Here is a 6,000-nt window from a genome sequence, read left to right as displayed (position 1 = left end):
GGTATAGATACTCCGCTATGACCAATGGCAAGCTACTAACTCCACCTCACTGATCATGGAACTGAGAAGAGATGGGCAGTAGCAAATCATTATAGAGTGTTTCCACCATGCAGAGACAATAGAAATAAATCTTCCTAAGAGCATAGATAATAGTAAACTGTAGTAAAATAATTAAAAAGCAGTTATTTTGAGTATCTCCTTTTTGTTTAATGTAAGTTCTTATAATTTATTTTTTAATAATGTCTGTGTTTAACCGCCAGTTCACAAAATTCTTCAAAATTACATTAGACTCTTATGAGCTGGAACAAGCAGGCTCCTGTGCACCACTAAAGAGATTCCTCCAAAGTACAAGTTAGAAGGTTCCAGAAATCCACCTACTTCTCAGGCTCAGTGACTCTCTAAAGTCACCTATGTGGGGAGGCAGAGCCAAGCCTAGGGCCTAGGAGACAGTTCCTGATCCTCCATGTCTTCCTGGAGACCCCTAGGTGCCCTGCCCTTTATGGGATCTCACAGACCCGGGAATGCCGTGTGGTCCCTGACCCCAGGATGATGACTCATGTCACTCTGGAGTGAGTGACTCAGGGAAGAGGCTGCTGAGCAGCCTGGAACAAACAGAACTGGGCAAGATTTATATCTGCTAGGCACTAAATGGGAGGCTCAGATACTTTGCTGCTATTCTCGGTACCTTTGAACTGCCTCCGATTGAGCAATTGCACATATTTTGAAGAAGAAAAAATTTTTTCAAGTGGACCTGTTTTTAAAAAAAGAATTCCTGAAGTGAACAAGCCGGAAAGGAAACCTGGGGAGATGTTTGGGCTTATTTCCTGTCATTGGTCTGAGCAAGTACTGGCTCCTTCCCAGGGCACCCCCAGCCGACAAAGCCTATACGAGATCCACAGGAGTGGAGAGCAGGGCTGGAGAATATCGGGCGCTGAGAAGGTTTCCCACAGAGGTGCAAACCCCAGGAGTGTTGGGGTGCACGACTTTGTTTAGGGACACAGTCATGGGGGTAGTGCCTTCCACTTCCTCATCCTCCCTTTTCTGATGCCACCGAGGCTTTCTCCCTGCATCTCTGCCCTTCACCATTCCTGCTCCCCCACAATTCCCTTCAATCTAGATCCACTTTTAAGAGAGAATCCTGGGGGCTTCTACCACACACTGGAGGTGGCTCTACCCCATTCGGTCACTCACTTACCCACTTGTTCAGCACAGCACAAATGCCTACGTGGCCAGACACTGTGGCTGACCCTCTTCCAGGAGGGAGTCCACGCTAGGCCTCATGTCTCACCTGTGGAATGAAAACCTGTTTTCGAGGAGTCATCATGAGTACAGGGATAGTGGAAAAACTGTGGCTTTGAAACCAGACCAACCTGGGACTGAGCATAGCACAGATCTGGGGCAACCACAGCACAGACCTGGGACTGAGCACAGCACAGACCTGGGGCAACGACAGCACAGACCTGGGGCAACCACAGCACAGACCTGGGACTGAGCACAGCACAGACCTGGGGCAACCACAGCACAGACCTGGGACTGAGCACAGCACAGACCTGGGGCAACGACAGCACAGACCTGGGGCAACCACAGCACAGACCTGGGACTGAGCACAGCACAGACCTGGGGCAACCACAGCACAGACCTGGGACTGAGCACAGCACAGACCTGGGGCAATGACAGCAGAGACTTCGGACTGAGCACAGCACAGACCTGGTACTGGGTACAGCACAGACATGGGGGAACCACAGCACAGACATGGGGCAAGCACAGCACAGACCTGGGACTGAGCACAGCGTGGACCTGGGACTGAGCACAGCACAGACCTGGGACAACCACAGCACAGACCTGGGACTGAGCACAGCACAGACCTGGGGCAAGCGCAGCACAGACCTGGGACTGAGCACAGCACAGACCTGGGACAGGGTACAGCACAGACATGGGGTAACCACAGCACAGACCTAGGACTGACAAGAGCATGGACCTGGGACTGAGCACAGCATGGACCTGGGACTGAGCACAGCACAGACCTGGGACAACCACAGCACAGACCTGGGACTGAGCACAGCACAGACCTGGGACTGTCCACAGCAAAGACCAGGACTGAGTCTCTTTTACTTGCAGGAGACAAATCTGGGAGCTCTGAGCCAACTAGGATGAACACCAGAGTTTCTCTGAGCCTTGGCTTGGTTTTGTTGATGCCGTGCTTAGAGAACTCAGTTACCCTGTTTGGAGAATGGCAAGGGCGCTGAGTGTACTCTGTGTGCCAGCACCTTGCATGTATTTCCTGATTTAATCCTTACAACAATCCTAAAAGGTAGGTGCTGTTACCTCCATTTTCAAATGAGGAAACTGAGGCCAGGGGAGATTTATCCAGCAAGGGAGAGGCAGAGAAAGGATTAGAACAGAATCTGCAAAGCAACAAAGCCCCGTGAGCAGGTTAAGGTTAGGAAGCAGGATGGGGCTTTCCCAAGGCGGGCTCCCCGTCCGGCTCACGTGTGGAGGTGCAGAACCCAGTTCTGCAGTTGGTCAGGCCCAGAGGACCCCCAGAGGCACCTCTCAGCACTTTCAGCAGATCTCCTGTGGGGACCATCCTCTCTCCTGCGAGAGTGACCATGAGAGTAAGGACAATGACGAGCCACTGCCGAAGGACACCTGCTTTCACAGCACAGACACAATGGCTTACCCTTTACTATGAGCAAAACCGTCAAAATGAAAAGTCAGAAAGCTGCCGCAAGCAGCCGGGCTGGGGCGTGGGGGCTCTAGGGCCTCCTCTGACTCTGCCCCTCACCCGTGGGTGTGGCCTTGGTCACGTGCCTGGCCCTCTCTGGGCCTCGGTTCCCCATTGGTAAAAATGGGCGCATGGGTAAGACTGGTGGGCTCCCAGTGGCCCCTCCGTCACCCTCTGGATTTGTAGAAGGGCTAAGAGAGCTCCATGTGTAGTCACCCCAAACAATTCCCCCCATCAGTTGTTCATCTAGAGATCGACCCGTGGTATTAATAGCAACCTAATCTCTTTCACATTCTTTGTGCTGCTAAAATGAAAGCAAAAATTCAAAGCTGGAAGAACAAAAAAACTCCCTTCTGAGAATACTGAGTCACTCCAGAAAGGTCAGCGGAGGCTAGGTTAACCCATTGTTTCCCGAAAAGGCTTCTTAGCTCTTCCCTCAATGCTCAAAGATTCACAGAGAGAATCTGAGAGCCGCTCAGCTTACGGGCCATGCTCCTGAGATATTGTGGTTTCAGAGAGGAGTTTGGTCTCTTCTAGGCAGGTCACAAGGCTCTGGGAAAGGCATCTTTGGGGCCATGATGAGAGACTGCTGCTGCCTGCTGAGAATAGTGTTGGCCCTGTAAGAAAAGGGAGCATCAGACCCAGATTTGGTGAATTCCCAGCACTGCCATTCACGAGTGATGACATTGGGCAAGTCTCTGGGCCTCTGTTTCCTCATCTATAACATGGGTCTAATTTTAATGTTAATAATAATAATACTTACTCTCCCCATCTCACAGGGTTGCTGAAAGCACTGAAGGAGATAGTCTCTGTGAATTCTGTTCCTGAACCCTGCATCCTGATGATGGCTCTGTACTTTCTAGGATACTGTAAGGCCTTTGAAGCCTACAAGGCAGGGTTGACCTCCCCTTCCTCCACCTGCTGCTATCACCTTCCAGAGGACATGCAGGCTCAACTGTAGGCCACTCTTTAGCCCTCATAAGACCCCTGGCCCGACAACCGAAGCATAGGTCCTGTTTCCTCCCCTCTGCCTCCCACCATCTTTAGCCTCACTGGGAGTACTCACTCCAGCCCACCCCTGGGAGGCAGGCTTTTCTGCCACACTCAAGCAGAACTCCTGGTGAAGAAGCCAGAGTGGAAGAGAGGAAAGATGATGGGCCTAGGAGTCAGACTAGCCTGGATTATAACCCTTCACCAGCTACTTACGAGCTGTGTGATCTTGAGCAATTTGCGAAACCTCTTTGAGCCCTAGATCCGTAATATATTAAATGGAAATAATAAAACCTATCTCATGGGGGTTAAAGAAAATAGCACTTGAAATACATCTAGCATAGTGTCTGATGTTCACTAGCCTACTTAGAAATAACTGAAGAATGCAAGCATGAACAAAAGCATATTAGTTTGTTTTCTTTCATGAGCAGGGGCAGATAAAATATTTAAATATGGTTTAGGAACTTCTAGCCTCTTCAGTTGCACAAATGATTGGATAGTTATCCCAGCAGAGTCTCTTGGAAAATTTGCACCAGATACAAGGGTAGCTGAACCAGTCAAGTTGTTTCGTCTCTGCACCTCAGTTTCCAGGCCTGTAAAATGGGCCAGGTTCTACTTAGGCACTAGCTGGGGGCAGAATGAGTAGAGTCATAAGAGCTGATTAGCTCTTGGCACTGGCCCACCTAACCCTTTCTTAACCAGACCACAGAGGCAGCAAGAAGGGCCCTGAACATGGGTTAAAGAAGGAACAGCTTGGAGACCAAACATTGCTAAATATTTTTTCCTTTTATGGGCTGGTGCTCTAGATCACCACTTCCTGGAGATTATATTCTAAACTTTGCTGTGATGGATGTGAGGTCCGTGTGCCCACAAGCTCCAGCAGAACCCAGATGTCACCCTGGGGGAGGGACTCTGCTTTTACCTTGCTATTTTAAGCAGTGAGTTTATAATAATGGATGGGAGAGACAGCAAACAGGGCAGGAGCAGCGTGGGAATGGCCCTGGCAGGCAGGGCTGCTGGGGCTCCCCCTGAGGAACCTGGGGTTCCATCTTGTCAAGAGTGGGGCCTCAGCCAGCATCCACTCTACTTTTATGTTGTGGCAGCTGACATCTGACTTAATTTATTTGTTCTATTTTGCTTTCTGTCACAGAGACAGACTTAAGCTCTTTTTGGAAGAAAGGGAGGTGGAGGAAAGAAAGTGGAGGGTTAGAAAATGAGCTATGTCTCATGAGACTTCAGACCACAATCCCAGAATCCTGGGATGGAATTGTCAGGTCTTTCAGTTTGTTGTAGCTAAAAAGAGTCCAGGATTTCGGGGACTCTCAGAGTTAGAAAAGGCCCCTGAAGTGGTTAGGAATCCTGTGACCCTTGTCCCAGCCTTTACCAGAACCCTCCAAGGAATGGGGAGCTCACTACCTTAAAGAACAGCCTGTTTCATCCTCAGGTGGTTCCAACCACTAGAAGGTTGTCCCTTGCTGTCATCTGACCTTTCAGTCATTAGTTATGATGTCTATCCTTTGGGGACTGTAGAACCACATGAATGCTTTCCAAACATCTGAGAAGAGATTTTTATTTCTCCCTGCACTTCCTTTTCTCCAGGCTAAAGTTCTCTAGTTCTTTAAACACAAATTCTTGTTCTGCTAGCTTCTGCTTCCTGTTTTCAAAACATGTCCCAATTTGTCTAAATCCTTCTTAACAGGCAGAGCACAATATACTTTGTGTAGATTAAGACAAAAGAAAAGTGGAATAGTCACCTCCCATGTTTTAGAAACCGTACACCTGTTAAGACAGCCTGGACCTGTACATACATCACACATAACTTAAAAAGGTTTCCTAGGAGATGTAGTCAACTTCCTTTAGTAGAATCAGGGTTTGTAGCTACTCTTTTGCTACCCTCAACCCCTGTTACCAAATACTTTACCCAGCACCACTGATGCCACTGCTGCTGAAATTCAAGTAAAGATGATAGAAATTAATCACAGAGCTTACCTTTGGGTGAACCTGATGCTCAGTTTATTCATATAGTAAGAATTTGGCATGGAAGACACAGACAGCATGCCCTGGCCCCATAGTTCTCATTCCCAAGAGCCAGGTGAAGTCTGTCCAGTATGGCTTCTCCCCATCCTGTCTTATCTTCCCCACTAGACACCCAGCTAATCTGCTCCAAGAAATTCCACTCAGCATTTGTGTTCACGGTTCAGCTCAAACATCATTTCTAATGTGAAATATTTGCTGAAATCATGTCCCACCATCCCAGTTTCCATAGTTAGGCAACCCTTTTCTGG

This window comes from Rhinopithecus roxellana, chromosome 15 (genome assembly GCF_007565055.1).
Source record: "Rhinopithecus roxellana isolate Shanxi Qingling chromosome 15, ASM756505v1, whole genome shotgun sequence".
Classification (NCBI taxonomy): domain Eukaryota; kingdom Metazoa; phylum Chordata; class Mammalia; order Primates; family Cercopithecidae; genus Rhinopithecus; species Rhinopithecus roxellana.
Note: the sequence above shows the minus strand (reverse complement) of the source record.